At 40.4% G+C, this 13,730-nt stretch overlaps 1 protein-coding gene and 1 pseudogene across 13 annotated transcripts in view; one reads left to right on the top strand and one right to left on the bottom strand.

Moving 5' to 3' along the window:
- R3hdm2 (R3H domain containing 2) overlaps positions 1 to 13,730 on the bottom strand; it is a 124,151-nt gene that overhangs the window by 78,556 nt on the left and 31,865 nt on the right. The gene's annotated exons all lie outside the window — the stretch shown is intronic.
- Positions 11,036 to 12,354, top strand: LOC125389977 (death-associated protein 1 pseudogene; annotated as a pseudogene).

The following is a 13,730-nucleotide window of genomic DNA, read 5'->3' as shown; positions in this document are numbered from 1 at the left end:
AAGGATAAAGCATGCATGGTGAGCCAGCAATGGCAGCTCATACCTGCTATTCCAACGGAAGGGAGGGGGACAGGAGGTGTGATTTGAGTTTAAGGACAGGTTAGGCTACAGAAAAAGACTGCTTGGCTGTTGCTGTTGAGACAGGGTCTCAACAAGTAACCTTGGCTGGCCTGCAAATCACAGATGCTACCCTGCCTCTGCTTTGCAAGTGTGGGGATCAAAGGCATGAACCACCACACCCAGCAAAGACTCCATCTTGGGAGAGAAAAAAAACAAAAAAACAAAAAAAACAAAAATCAGAAAGCCCTCAGTCTGAGCCTGAAAACCATGTCCATGAATCTACCCTGGAACTTCAGCCTGGGCTACAGAAAACCTGACACAAAAAAACTCAAATAAATAAAGTATGGCTCTGGAGTAACAAACTTAAGTGTGCCTTCCTTCCTTTCAGATTCTTTCTCCCTTCCCCCTTCTCTTCCTCTTGTCCATAAGGACTGCATCCAGAACTGTGTGTATGCTAAGCATGTACTGCACCACTGAGGTGGACCTCCTGCCCTAGGTCCTAATGTCTAATGCTACAGGAGGCGATGGACCTTAGAGGTAGTTAAAAATTCTGTAATAACAAAAAATTACTATGGCTAAAACCAAGGCAACCTAAGGAAAGCAAGAGGCATTAAAAAGATTTATCCAAGCTAGTTGGGGCCTTTAATCCCAGCACTCTGGAGACAGGTAGGTGAATCTGAGTTTGAGGAGAGCCTAGTTTACAGAGTGAGTTCCAGGATAGCCAAAGAGAATCCCTGTCTCAAAAGATACACATACACAAACATACCTACACAATCCCTTACTCATCCGTGGGACTGGAGAGATGGCTCAGTGGTTAAGAGCACTGGTTGCTCTTCCAGAGAGGGTCTGAGCTTAATCCCTAGCAGCAACCACATGACACCTTGTAATCATCTGTAACTCCAATCCTAGGGAACCCAACATGCTTTTGTGGTCTCTGAAGGGCACCAGGCAGGTATGTAACACAAGCATAAATGCATACCACACACCTATACACCTAAGATAAATACATTTTAAAATGTATCCATTCTTCAGACACACGTTTGTTGTGTGCATATATTTTCTCTCTCTCTGTCTCTCTCTCTGTTTTTTGTTTTTCAAGACAGGGTTTCTCTGTAGCTTTGGAGCCTGTCCTGGAACTAGCTCTTGTAGACCAGGCTGGCCTCGAACTCACAGAGATCTGCCTGCCTCTGCCTACCGAGTGCTGGGATTAAAGGTGTGAGCCACCACTGCCCTGCTCGTGTGTATATATTCATACTATGGGCTCTGGCACTATGACAACTTCTATGGATACGAAACAGATTCACTAAGATTCATACTGAAGACAAAAAGGCACTTTGTCGTTTATTCTGAGTGACTTGAGAAGCCATTAGTCAGTTGGAAGGCTCATAGGAAAATAGCCAAACAGAGCACTGAAAGAAATCCTGCTTCTATACTTTCTGATAGAAGGCTATTGGTAGCTTTTTTAAGTAACTTATGTATTTGTGTGTATGTGTGTATATGTGTGTGTATGTATGTACACACAGAAGCACGTGTGTGCATGCACATGTCAGCACACAGGTAGAGGTCAGAGGACAACTTCTGGGAGTCAGTTCTTTTCTACCATCATGTAGATCATGTGGCAGCTGAGCCATTTCACCTCATTAGCAGACTATACGCAGAGGAATGACATGTTCTGGACCTACATTTCTTTGTGGCCTCCAATTTTTTTTTGTTTGAGAAGTTTATACTATGAAGAGAATAAAAATAAAAATAAAAAATACTAAAATAATCACCTAGATCCATACAAAAAGTATATTTAATGTAAATATGTAACTTAAAAATTTTAAATGTTCTCAATTCGGCATTGGTGGTGCACACCTTTAATCCTAGCACTCAGGAGGCAGAGGCAGCTGGATCTCTGTTGAGTCTACAGAGTGACTTCCAGGACTGGTTCCATAGCTACTGAGAAATTCTATTTTGAAAAACAAAACAAAACGAAACAAAATTAAATGTTCTCATGGTAACTCATCATACTTCAGTATGTATCCCTAGTAGACACAATAAGCTTATTCTGAACTATAAAAAAAAAAGCCACCAAAGTTGAGTGTGGTGGTCTAAGTCTTTAATCCCTGCATTCAAAAGACAGGGTGGAACTCTGTGAGTTTGAGGAAAGCCAAGACTATACAGGGAGTTCTGGGCCAGTCAGGGCTACATAAAGAGACCCTGTCTCAGCAGGAAGAAAAAGAAAAAAGAAAAAAGAAAGAAAAGGCAAAGAAAGATAAAAACTACATAGGTGAGTTGTTGATAAATTACTGGGTGATCAACATGAAAAGAAAATCTAAAGAGAACTGGAACCTTGAAAACTGAAATGATTTCTTTCGGCTTAGGAGGAGGGCTTCTGTTTCGAAGGCAGGACAGTAAATCCACTGTGTATCCACCTTCTAAGTACTGGCATTACAGGGATGTGCTATCATGCCAGTTTCTACATGACTGTGGAATCACTACCTAGAAGGCTTGAATAGAACCTCCAAGATGATTTCAACTGTATCAAATGTTCATTAAGTCAACACAGACTTGAAGTAGTTAAACAAAAATCCAGGCTCTCATCATATAATTACCCAAAATTCCAGGAAACAATCTAAAATTACATGGTTATGTAAAAAAAAGAAAAAAAAATCAAGATTACTTCAATTTGCATAAAACATAAAACAAGACACAACAATCAAAACATCAAGATGGGCAGCTATTGGAATTAATTATCTGACAATGACCTTTAGGTAGATATTATAGAAATGTTTCAACAAGGTACAACACTCTTAAACTGAAATAAAATATATACAGAAATAAAACTGGAAACTTTAGAATCACAAACTATAACGACCAAAATACAGATAATTTACTCAATGGGTTTATTATTTTTTTGTTATTGTTTTGTTTTTTGGTTTTTTCAAGACAAGGTTTCTCTGTATCTTTGGAACCTGTCCTGGAACTAGCTCTTGTAGACCAGGCTGGCCTCGAACTCACAGAGATCCGCCTGCCTCTGCCTCTTGAGTGCTGGCATTAAAGGTGTGCACCACCACCACCCGGCTACACAATGGGTTTAAAAACAGACAATAAAACATAATAAATTTCAAGGTCAATCAAATATTAATACATAATGTAAACAAAAGACAGAAAAACTGACAAAATTGAAAACCAATTTATAATTAAAATGCTCAGGAAGGAAACTATCTTTAAAAGGGAAAAAAAAAGGCTGGAGAGATGGCTCAGCAGTTAAGAGCAGTGGTTGCTATTCCAGAGGACCCAGGTTCAATTCCCAGCACTTGCATGGCAGCTTACAATTGTGTGTAACTACAGTTCCAGGGGATCTAACAGCCTCACACAGATATACACGCATGCAAAACACCAATTCATATAAAATAAAAATAATAAACCATTAAGAATATTTTAAAAAAAGAAAAAAACAAACAAAACAAAAAAAACAAGCTCTCACTATGTAGCTATAGCTAATTTGTAAGATTCTAACCAGGCTAACCATGGACTCACAGTGATCCTATTGTTTCTGCTTCCCAAGTCTTGGAATTACAAGTGAGTCACAGTGCCTGGCTTAAACTGTCTTTTTTAATAAAGTCAAACAAACAAAGAATTAATGTTTCTCTGATAGGCAACGGTGGTACACTCCTTTAATCCCAGCACTCTGGAGGCAGAGGCAGGCGGATCTCTGTGAGTTCAAGGCCAGCCTGGTCTACAGAATGAGTTCCCAGACAGGGCTACACAGAGAAACCCTGTCTTGAAAATCCAAAAAAGTTTCTCCATTAGGATGAGAAAAAGGCAAGGCACTATTCAAGATCACAGTGGAAGTTCTAATCAATGCAATAAGCTGGAAAAAGAAACAAGACGCACAGAGTCAGGGAGGAAATCGTTCCTATTAGCAGACAGCAACTATGTACACAGAAAACACAAAGAGTCAAAAAACTGAAGCTAACAAAACAAAAAATCTTCTCAAATCAAAAAAACATGTTTAGCTATATCATCACAGAGCATTAACACTGAAAAATAAATGTCCATAAATTTAGCATAAACAATTAAAAAATAAAATACTATTTATGACTATGTCCCTCAAATTAAATGCTTACAAACTGAAAACCACAAATGGAAGCTATTAACCACTCAAGTAAATCAGAGTATGTGCACAGATGAAAGACACAGTGCAGCTGTCCACTGTACACCTGCTCATCTACAGACTTACAAATTCCATTCCATCTCAACAGGATTTTTTTGTAGATACAAACAAACAAAAAATTTATTTATTTATTTATTTTTAAAAAGACAAAGTATGGGGGGGCTGGAGTGATGGCTCAGTGATTTAGAGTCCAGACTGTTCTTCTAGAGGAAGATTTACAAATGGTCCTTCGGTATCTAGACCAAGAACTTCCTCAGAACTTCAAAACAGATTTATGCTTTCAAAGAGCACTGTAACCAGTCCTTCAAAGAGACCACTGAACACAAGGCAACACAGGATATCTAGTAGGAGCCCCAGTGAGGGCCCAGAATTGACAGTGCAACAGAAACCAGAGGCCTTAACCCAGACCAATGACTCTTTGCAATGAATACTTGCAAGTAAAGATGTATGGACTAAAGGGTCTACTGTGTGACTCACTGTGTCACATTGTAGCTTCCATGATGAGATTTTTCCTTTTTTTTTTTCTCTCTTAAATTTTAATTTGAGGAAAAAGGTTGTAAGGGCAGAGGGTGGATACAAAGGGACAAGAAATGAATGGAATCAAGACGCATAATGTGAAAGACACAAAGAATAAATAAAAAGAAAGTTTAAAGAACCTCCCAGAAACTAGGCGGGAGCCAGGACCTCTGACAGCCTGTGTGAGTGAATCTGGGTCCTCCAAGGGAATAGGCAGGAACCAGAGATCTCGGCAGGGCCTGGGATCTGAGAGTCTGGGACCTCAGAAAGAGCAGACCTGAGCCAGATCCTCTGTCAGTTCAGGTGCACCGAAGCCTGGGACCAGAAAACTTTCGAGGTCCAACTCCAATCCAAGAACTTCTGCAGGAGGGAATCCAGACCTGGATTTATAGATACAGGTCAAAGCCGGTAACCTAAGCCAAAGTTGCCCTAAGGCAAGGAACTCCACCTTGGGCAACAAATTCCACAAGAGTGAAAGTGAACTAGACTCCTAGGACAGAGAGGGCCTGTGGAAACAAGCTCCACTAGGAGCAGAAGCCAAGAGCAAATCCAGCCCTGAGAACCAGCCCAGTCCTGGGACACTGCTGACCAGGATTGAGCCATCGACCTGACTCAGAGTCTGCAATGTCCACTGGAACCAGAGTGAGGCTGAACCATTTACCTAGGACACAGAGAGAACAAGCTCCACCAGGAGCAGAAGCCAGGAGCAAACCCAGATCCAGAGTCAGCGATCTCCACCACAACAGGTCCATCTCCAACCCAGGGACTTCTGAAGGAGGAGATTCAGACCAAGATTTACAGAAACAGATCAAAGCCAGCAGCCTAAAAGTAGGCCCTAGACAGCAAACTGCAAGTGAGCAGACCAAAGCACAGGAACACTGAGCTACACCTCCAGGAACAGGAATAACCAATGGGGTAACTAGAACTGTGACACTGACTGTACCATAAGGAACAACCATCTGAGCTTTGGATTCACTGGCACCTAGAAGACAATTCAACAAAATCTCAGACAGCCCTAACCACACCTATTAGGGGAAAAGATGAGTAGAAAACGTAAGATCACATGCTACACCACAAAGAGCAACACAATACCAGTAAAACCTAAAGACCCTACAAAAGCAAGACCTGAACAACCAAATACGAATGAACCAGAAGAAAATGATCTAAAAAATAACCTCAAGAAAATGTTTGAGGGGCTGGAGAGATGGCTCAGTGGTTAAGAGCTTTGCCTGCTCTTCCAAAGGTTCTGAGTTCAATTCCCAGCAACCACATGGTGGCTCACAGCCATCTGTAGTGAGACTAGGTGCCCTCTTCTGGCCTGCAGTGTATACATAATAGATAAATAAATCTTGAAAAAAAAGGAAAGAAAATGTTTGAAATTCTTAAAGATGAAATGAGAAATTACCTTAAAGAAACAGAGGAAAAAACAAAAAAATTAGAAGATATGAGCAAATCACTTAAAGAAAACCAAGAAAAAGAACTCAAATATATAGAAAAAATAAAGAAAACACAAGTCGAAGGAATTATAGAAACAGAAATCATGAGAAAAAAGATCAGGAACCACAAATGCAAGCATGAACATCAGAATACAAAAAATGAAAGAGAGAATCTCAAGTGCTGAAAATACAATAGAGGGAATAGACTCATCAGTTAAAGAAAACATTAAATCTAATAAAAGCTTAACCGAAAATATCCATAAAATATGGGACACCATAAAAAGGCCAAATCTTAGAATAATAGGTATAGAAGAACTTCAACTCAAAGACACAGAAAATTTAACAAAATCATAGAAGAAAACTTTCCCTATCTAAAGAAGGATCCTATAAAGATACAAGAAGCTTACAGAATACCAAACAGATTGGATCAAAAAAAAAAAAAGTCCTCTCGCCACATAATAATCAAAACACTAAACAGAATAAAGAAAACTACAGAGTAAAGAAAGAATATTAAGAGCTGCAAAGGAAAGAGGCCAAGTAACATACAAAGGTAGACCTATCAGAATTACACCTGACTTCTCAGTGGAGACAATGAAAACCAGAAGGTCATGGTCAAGCATTATGCAGACATTATACCCAGACTACTATACCCAGCAAAACTGTCGATCACCATAGAAGGACAAAACAAGGTATTCCATGTCAAATCTAGATTTTACCAATACCTAGCCACAAACCCAGCCCTACACAAGATACTAGAATGAAAACTCCAACCCAAGGAAGATGGCTATACCAACAAAAACACAGATAATTGATAATCTCATTACAGCGAATCCCGAAGAAAAAATGTACAAATTACATCACCAATGATGAAAACTAAATTAACAGGAGATAGCAACCACTGGTCATTAATATCCCTTAATGTAAATGGACTCAACTCACCTATAAAAAGGCACAAGCTAACAGATTGGATACGAAAACAAAATCCATCCTTGTTCTGCATACAAGAAACACATCTCAACCTCAAAGACAAACATCGTCTCAGAGTAAAAGATTGGGAAAAAATATACCAATCAAATGGACCTAAGAAACAAGCAGGTGTAGCTATCCTAATATCTAACAAAATAGACTTCAAGCTAAAATCAGTCAAAAGAGACAAAGAAGGACATTTCATATTAGTCACAGGAAAAATCCATCGAGAGGAAATTTCAATGCTGAACATCTATGCCCCAAAATACAGGGGCACCCTCATATGTCAAAGAAACATTTCTAATGCTTAAATCATATACTAAACCCCACACACTAATAGTGGGAGACTTCAACACTCCCCTCTCACCACTGGACAGGTCAATCAGACAAAAAATGAACAAAGAAAATAGAGAATTAACAGATGTTATGACTCAAGTGGACTTAACAGACATCTATAGAATATTCCATCCAAACAGAAAAGAATATACCTTCTTCTCAGCACCTCATGGAACCTTCTAAAAAACTGATAACATACTAGGTAACAAAGCACACCTCAACAAATAAAAAAATTTGAATAACCCAATGTACCTTATCAGATCGCCATGCTTTAAAACTAGAAGTCAACAGCAATCCTAATTCCAGAAAATCCACAAACACATGGAAATTAAACAATGCTCACCTGAATCATCAATGGGTCAAGGAAGAAATAAAGGGGGAAATTAAAAACTTCCTAAAATTCAATGAAAATGACCACACAACATACCCAAATTTATGGGACATAATGAAAGCAGTGTGAGGAGGCAAGTTCATAGCACTAAATGCCTACATAAAGAGGCTGGAAAAAAATCCCACACTAGCGAATTAACAGAACATTTGAAAACTTTAGAACAAAAAGAAGCAAACTCACCTAAGAGAACTAGACGGCAGGAAATAATCAAATTGAGAGCTGAAATCAACAAAATAGAAACAAAGAAAACAATACAAAAATCAATGAGACAAAGAGTTGGTTCTTTGAGAAAAATCAACAAAATAGACAAACCTTTATCCAAACTAACCAAAAGGCAGAGAGAGAATATCCAAATTAACAAAATCAGAAATGAAAAGGGGGACATAACAACAGACAGGGAGGAAATACAGAGGATCATCAGATCGTATTTGGAAAACCTGTACTCCACAAAATTGGAAAACTTAAAGAAAATGGACAACTTTCTGGATAAATATCACTTACCAAAATTAAACCAAGACCAGATAAGCAAATTAAACAGACCTATAACTGCTGAAGAAATAGAAACAGTCATCAAAAGTCTCCTAACCAAAAAAAGCCCAGGACCAGATGGTTTCAGCTCAGAATTCTACAAGACTTTCAAAGAAGAACTAATACTAATACTCCTCAAATTATTCCACACAATAGAAACAGAGGGAACACTGCCAAACTCTTTTTATGAGGCAATAATTAGCCTGATACCCAAACCACAGAAAGACAATACTAAGAAAGAGAATTACAGACCAGTCTCACTCATAAACATTGATGCAAAAATACCAAATAAAATACTAGTAAATCGAATCCAAGAACACATCAGAACCATCATCCACCATGATCAAGTCAGCTTCATCCCACAGATGAAGGGATGGCTCAACATATGAAAATCTGTCAACGCAATCCACCATATAAACAAGCTGAAAAATAAAAACCATATGATCATCTCATTAGATGCCAAAAAAGCATTTGACAAAATACAACATCCCTTCATGATAAAGGTCTTGGAGAGAGCAGGGATACAAGGACATACCTAAACATAATTAAGGCAATATACAGCAAGCCAACAGCCAACATCAAACTAAATGGAGAGAAACTCCCAGCGATTCCACTGAAATCAAGAACAAGACAAGGTTGACCACTCTCTCCAATCTATTTGATACAGTTCTTGAGGTCCTAGCCAGAGCAATAAGACACCAAAGCGAGATCAAGGGAATACAAATTGGAAAAAAAGAAGTCAAACTCTCACTATTTGCTGATGATATGATAGTTTACATAAGGATCCCAAAAATTCTACCAAGGAACTTCTACAACTCAAACACTTTCAGCAATGTAGCAGGATACAAGAGTAACTCAAAAAAATCAGTAGCCCTCCTGTATACAGATGATAAAAGAGCTGGAGAAGAAATGAGAGAATCAACACCCTTCACAATAGCCACAAATAGGATAAAATATCTCAGAGTAACTCTAATCAAACAAGTGGAAGACTTGTATGACAAGAACTTTAAATCTTTGAAGAAAGAAATTAGATACCACAAAGTGGAAAGACCTCCTATGCTCTTGGGTAGGCAGAATTAATATAGTAAAAATGGTAATCTTACCAAAAGCAATCCACAGGTTCAACACAATGCCCATCAAAATCCCAACAAAATTCTTCAAAGACCTCAAAAGAACGGCACTCAACTTCATTTGGAAAAGCAAAAAACCCAGGATAGCCAAAACAATCCTGTACAATAAAAGAACTTCTGGAGGCATCACAATCCCTGACATCAAACTCTACTACAGAGCTACAGTACTGAAAACAGCCTGGTACTGGAATAAGAATAGACAGGAGGACCAATAGAACTGAATAGAGACCCGGATATCAATCCACACATCTTCCAACACCTGATCTTTGATAAAGAAGCAAAAAATGATAAATAGAAAAAAGAAAGCATATTTAACAAGTGGTGCAGGCATAACTGGATATCAACATGTAGAAAAATGAAAAGAGACCCATATCTATCTCCATGCACAAAACTCAAGTCCAAATGGATCAAAGACCTCAACATAAAGCCAGCCACACTGAACCTCATAGAAGAGAAAATGGGAAGTACACTTGAATGCATTGGCACAGGGAACCACTTCCTAAATAGAATCCCCGCAGCACAGACACTGAAACAATTAATAAATGGGACCTCCTGAAACTGAAAAGCTTCTGTAAAGCAAAGGACACGGTCAACAAGACAAAAGGACAGCCTACAAAATGGAAAAAGATCTTCACTAACCCCACATCAGACAGATGTCTGATCTCCAAAATATACAGAGAACTCAAGAAATTGGACACCAAAAGAACACATAATCCAATAAAAAAAAATGGAGTACAGACCTAAACAGAGAACTCTCAACAGAGGAATCTAAAATGGATGAAAGACACTTAAAGAAATGTTCAACATCCTTAGTCATCAGAGAAATGCAAATCAAAACAACTCTGAGATTCCACCTTACACCTGTAAGAATGACCAAGATCAAAAACACTGATGACAACTTATGCTGGAGAGGTTGTGGGAAAAAGGGAACACTTCTGCATTGCTGGTGGGAATACAAGACCCAGTAATATCACTGTTGGGTATATATCCAAAGGATGCTCAATCGTGCCACAAGGACATGTGCTCAACTATTTTCACAGAAGCTTTGTTTGTCAGCCAGAACCTGGAAATAACCTAAATGCCCCTCGATAGAAGAATGGATAAAGAAAATGTGGTACATTTACACAATGGAGTACTACACAGCAGAAAAAAAAATAATGACAGCTTGAATTTTGCAGGAAAATGGATGGAGCTAGAAAACCTTATTTTGAGTGTGGTGACCCAGACACAGAAAGACAATTTTCACATGTACTCACTCATGGGTGTTTTTTAAACATAAAGCAAAGAAAGCCAGCCTACAAACCACAATCCCAGAGAACTTAGACAACAATGAAGACACTAAGAGAGACTTACATACATGGGAAGCAGAAAGTAGAAAAAGACAAGCTCTCCTGAGTAAATTGGGAGCATGGGGACCTTGGGAGAGGATTGTAGGGAGGAAGGGAGAGGAAGGGAGGGCAGTAGAGAAAAATGCAGAGCTCAATAAATATCAATAAAGGCCTCCGCCGTCGTCGCCCCTCGAGCCAGCGGCGCCATGTCTTTGCCTCCAGAAGGGAAGCTGGAGACCAAAGCCGGACACCCTCCCGCCGTGAAAGCCGGCGGAATGCGGATTGTGCAGAAACACCCACACACGGGAGACGGGAAGGAGGAAAAAGACAAAGACGAGCAAGAATGGGAAAGCACCAGCCCGCCTAAACCAACAGTGTACATCTTCGGTGTTATTGCCCGGGGTGACAAAGACTTTCCCCTGGCGGCTGCACAAGTGGCCCACCAGAAGCCGCATGCCTCCATGGACAAACATGTTTCTCCAAGAACACAGCATATCCAACAACCTCACAAGTGACCTGCACCCAGGCCCCTGCACCCTCTGCAGCCACAGCACCCTGGCCCGCCCCCTACGATGTTCCCCTGACCAAAGGAACTTGCACTTTCCAGGCAGTTTACTAAGTTCAGAAGCCTAAGGCAAAGCAAAGTGAACCCTCATTGTCTCAGATCCCCATATTTAAAACTAGAGAGGCTCCAACTGCAAAAGTTTTCCTTGAGTCCGAGTTGTGTGTCACTGAAGGGTCACCATACCCCACCCCCAAGAAGTGCCACTGGCAGAACATGACGAGTCCTGAGGAAGTCCTTCATACTGGCAATCACTTAAAGTTCTTACTCTTGGTCCTAAGAGGAAGAAGCCACCTTGGGAGATTTGATAAAGTTAGAAAAACAAAACACTATGATATGGATTTTATAAATTGTGCTTACTTCCTGCCCTAGGATACCCTGTACTGGCCCCAGTTCATGGCTGCAGAATTCCTGCTTTTCTGAAAAGTTAAAGGGCTCCCTTAGCCATACATAGAACCTTCTAGAGTGCTGCTCACAAAGTACTCCTGGCTGTCCCGATGCTCTGTGACCTGCAGCATCTGCACCACCATTCTGGAACTATGCACCAGGCCTGTGCCATTTCACTGAAGGAGGGGCGGGCTCCTTGAATCTTATAATCAATTTGGTATCCCAGGAGTAGGCTTAACAAGGAGCTGGACATACACCTCGAGACCCTGTTTGGTCAGTCTCTTCGTTCTTAATTAATGAAGGCCTCTTCACTACCAAGAACCAAGGCTCACACTACAGACCCAGGCTTGGGTGCAACACTACCATGGAACCCACAGCCTTGCTCTGTCATATGGGACCAAACATAGGCAAGGACCTTAGAGCAGGTAACACCAGGTCCCCTGTGCAGACCTTCTCACCTTCTGGTACCCAACTCCTGAAACATCCATAATCCCTTTTAGTTCAGCAACCTGAGGGGCCGCCTGTGTTCCGTGTACTCTGAGCTGTCCCTGGTGTGCCTCTGTGGGCTCTAGGTCGCTGAATGTGACATGTTTCCCTAAATAAATTTAATAATCTTAAAAAAAATCAATAAAAAATTTAACACCTTGAATTGTAGTATGTTCAAGACAGAAAGCTCAATAAATAAAAAAGAAGAGTACACACAAACGTCCAATCTTGAACCCTGGACCGTTTACCACAGAATGTAATTCTGAGTCATATGGTGGCATGTGCCTATAATTAGAGTACTGGGAAGGCTAAGGCAGGGGAAGATCATGAGTTCAAGCTAAGCAGCTCAAAAAAAAAATTTAAAAACTGTGATTCTGAGCTGGGTTTTTTAAGAAGCCATCAGAATGTCTTGGCAAAGTGAGAGTTAAGATAACTTGGATGGAAACAAGAACACAAGAAAAAGATAGTAAAAGCAAGGTGAGTTCCACTTGTCTGACAGAGATGAGGTTATCTGTGACTGGGTAGCAGAGTTAGTCTCAAGTCCTGCCAAGCAATACCGGATGCCCACGTCTGAGGGTCATCATCACCTATCAGTGGGGAACAGAGCGACAGTAACAACAGGAATCACAGGGCGGTAAGACAGCAGCGCTTTGGTCGGCAGAACTGACTAGAAGCAGCAACAGAAGGTTCAGGAGATGAAAACAACTCAGAGTTTCTAAAGTCACCTACACTGGGGGCGCTTAAGAGTAGAGAGGTGGAGAAGGTCTCACACACTTTAGTGACTGCCCCCACCTCTGCTTACAGTGCAGGAAAGGGCTCCTAGAAGAGGAAAGGAGACATGGGGGACACTGACGACAAAGGGAAGAAGCATCTCTCAGAATCACTGCCTCTCTCAGGCTCTGCCCTCTTTCTCTCCAGTCCACAAAACAGCAATGAGAAAAAACAACACAAAAACCCACTCCCACACAAGACAAAGCAATCATCCCCAACCTATAACCCATAACAGGGAGAGTCACACTTGTAACTAAAAAGAATCTCTGTTGACTGCTATGCCTCTCCTCTTGTCCTGAATAACCACCATCAAAGGAAGAACTACAAAAGCAATAAACATCACCAGAAAGTCCAGCATAACATAATCTTTATGTCTGAGTCAGTCTAAGAGCAGACAGCTTTTGTCCACAGTTCCTACAACAAAGTAACAATCAGAATTTTCTGATTTATTGTGAGCATTATATGCTGTGGCCTGTTCCCACACTACCTTGAGGCCTTCCCAGGACAGGTTAAACAGGGCTTAACATGAACCGAATCTGTCAACTAAGTTGAAGGCAGACATGTAAGTTCTAATGAGCAGTGGTGGAAAAAAAACAAAAATCACAAACCACACACCATGCTGCTCCACTCAGCTCCAAATAATGGCGGCTGACTCTGGAGAATGGCTGCAA

This window comes from Myodes glareolus, chromosome 26, assembly GCF_982192425.1.
Source record: "Myodes glareolus chromosome 26, mMyoGla1.1, whole genome shotgun sequence".
NCBI lineage: Eukaryota > Metazoa > Chordata > Mammalia > Rodentia > Cricetidae > Myodes > Myodes glareolus.
This window is presented reverse-complemented; position numbering and strand designations above follow the sequence as displayed.